Consider the following 2,888-nt stretch of genomic DNA (forward strand, 5'->3'; position numbering starts at 1 on the left):
GCAGGCAGCCAGGAGTGCAGCCTGGCAGTGTAGAGAGCAGCATCCGTTTGGTAAGTCTGTTGGGAGGGGGGCAGATCAAGGACCCTGCAGTGAGGGAGTGAATAGGACTGAGGCTAAGGCTGGGGCACAGGCAGGTGCTGCATAGCTGAGGCAGGGCAGGGCATGGGATGGAGCCATGAGCAGCTTGTTCAGGGGATGCAGGGGGGAGGGGGTGTATCACGCTGCTACGCACACCCCAGGAGGCATGGGGACCATGTGCCCCTGGATCTGCACATGGGACAAGAGCAGGCTGCAGCTGTGGGCTGGCTCTTCCTGGTGGGGGGTGGGGAGTTTGGGCCAGGCTGACCACAGGGCAGGCAATGGCGATGCTGGGAGTTGGGCTACAGCAAATTCTGGGGTGGCTGCAGCCCCCCCATAGTCTCCCTCTCAGTGCTGCCTCCACCTACCCCAAGCACAGCCAGGCTCATCCCCCCACTGGGAAAAGCCCAGTGCAGCTCCAGCCCCAGCCCACAGTGGCAGCCTGCCCTCACCCCATGTGCAGATCCAGGGGGCACACAACCCCATACCCTCCCAGGGTACACATAGCAGCAGGAGCTGCCCCCCACTTCCCATGCCCCCCAGAGGAGCCACTCACGGCTCCGGCCTGTGCCCAACACCAGCGGGGCAGCGCCTACCCCTGCCTCAGTGCCAGTCCCACTTCCTCCATCACTGCAGGGGCCTCGATCTGCCCTCCCCACACCCTTTCCCTCCGTCTGCTCCTTCCCCCATAGCAGATTTACCAGTCAGATGCTGCTCTCCAAGTTGCCCGGCCACATATCTGCAATCAGATCAGTATCGACCAATATGGCCACATCAAGAAGCAAAAATCTCTGCAATAAAAAGCATTCTGTCCAATGGAACTCTAAGGCAGAGCACAAGGATGGTTTGTTTCAATTGATATAATTCCACAACACATTTAAGGCTATTTCCAATCCCTGGGTGTGTCCAGACAAGTACGTACATGCAGTATGAGGTGCCGCACACTGCACATGCCACACATGCAGGCATTCCCCACATTGCTAATTTACAGCACTGGGAGGGGTTTGACACTAGGAGATCCTACTGTTATAAAAAAAAAAAAAAGCCCACACCTAAAAAAAGCAGGGCAGCACAAATGGCAGCAGCATGCACTGTCCAAAACCAGAGCCTGGCCAGCTGGAGCCATGTTCCAGGTACTGGCCAGGCTCCCTGCTGCTGGATCACCATGACTACAGCTCTTGGAGGCCCCCAGGATCTCATGTAAGACTGCCCAGGTGCTGGCACGCATGCACAGGCATTCCCCGGGGACAAGTAGCAGCAGCCCATATAGAGCTGCTGCTGTTGGTCCCTGGTGAAATGCATATTCCCACCCATGGGGACAAGCCCTCTGGGGCTGCAGTAAAGGTGGCATACCTTTATGGCAGGGAAGAAAGCTTTGGAAAGTAAGGGCAGGATTATTCAATTGTTGTTGAGAAAAGGAGAATTCTAGCCCACTACTTTAAAAATATAAGATATGGGGAGGGGAACATTTGTTGGGCTTTCAGATCAGCATCATGAGACTCATTCAGCAGCTGGTAGTTATTCAGTGGTCACTAACTTGACCATTTTGATCCCCAGCTCCCAGGTGAGTCACATTTCCAGTTCTGCTTTGTTTTTAGGATATCATTTTCCCATTAACATTGCACAGCTGTGCCTACAGGAGAGTTTACAGTTGCTGAGGTCTTGATCCAGGACTTTGTCCCCCTATGCTGCAGGCTGTGTATATTAGTTCTTTCAAGAGATCCTCTGAAAAGAGTGTTGATGTAACAGTAGCTCAAAATTAGTTACTTATGCTCTTCGACATGATAACCAAAAGCATTATGACATGACTGGCTTCTCACAATTTTTCCTCATGCCTCTGCTTTTGGGTACCAGTGTACCCAGCACAAAAACACCACCACAGACACCAGCTCACAAGATCATTCTAACTTTTCCATGTGGGGGGTGTTTCTTTCCAAAGAGGCAAAAGTTAGTCCACACCCTAAGATGATTAATTCCATTGGCAGGCCCCTTGCTTTTGCACTGATGTCTGGCCATTTTTATATCAATGCTGCTAGCCAGCACCTATTTACTCACTAATATTCTATGTACACATTCAGATCAGGACAGGAAAGCACATCAGATTGATTTCCTACCTTTGAGCTCACCTGCAGACACAGCTCAGTAGTACTTGCCCACGTCAGGGAGGCAGAATGGCAGGCAAATCCTACCCAGTAATTCTGACACCTTTTTATGAGGTGCACTTACTCCTGCAGGACATCAGACCAACTCTGCTGGAAGGTGTAGAGATGGATGGAACCCTATGCCACATCTTCCAGTCGTCTTTGGAGACTTCATGGGAGTCTGAAGGGAACAGTCCCTGTGCTATTGGAACCCCAACTCCCTTTACCTAGTGGTAGCTTCTTATTCTACCTCTTCCTGTTGCACCCATGCAGAGCAGAAGGCATCTATATTGCTGTAGTCATAAATACTTCAATCTCATATCAACTGCTGTATATAGAGGCACTGGGCTGATTGCGCGACTGAACATGAGGAATTCCACTACAATATAAAAAGCCTCTACTTTTCCAGCTCCACTAGCTCAAGCAAGCAGAAGGAATCAATTATGCAAAATATTTAGTCCACAACTTCCTATTTGAGGGCAACAATACATGTGCAACTAACCTTCTTATTTGCTTCAGTTAGGACGGAATTTGGTACTGAATGTATTCTACAGCAGCAGTTTTCAACCTGTGGTCTACAGACCCCAGGGGATCCACAGACTATGTCTAAGGGGTCTGCAAAAGTTGACTATGATCAATCAAAATTATGTGAATACCCACACTTACAAT

General features: G+C 50.3%; 1 protein-coding gene across 1 annotated transcript in view; it reads right to left on the minus strand.

Moving 5' to 3' along the window:
• The window catches only part of LOC109300345 (sodium/hydrogen exchanger 2-like), an 86,206-nt gene that overhangs the window by 57,264 nt on the left and 26,054 nt on the right, over window positions 1-2,888 (minus strand). The gene's annotated exons all lie outside the window — the stretch shown is intronic.

This window comes from Gavialis gangeticus, unplaced genomic scaffold, assembly GCF_001723915.1.
Source record: "Gavialis gangeticus isolate Ggan-Ray unplaced genomic scaffold, GavGan_comp1, whole genome shotgun sequence".
Taxonomy (NCBI): Eukaryota; Metazoa; Chordata; order Crocodylia; family Gavialidae; genus Gavialis; species Gavialis gangeticus.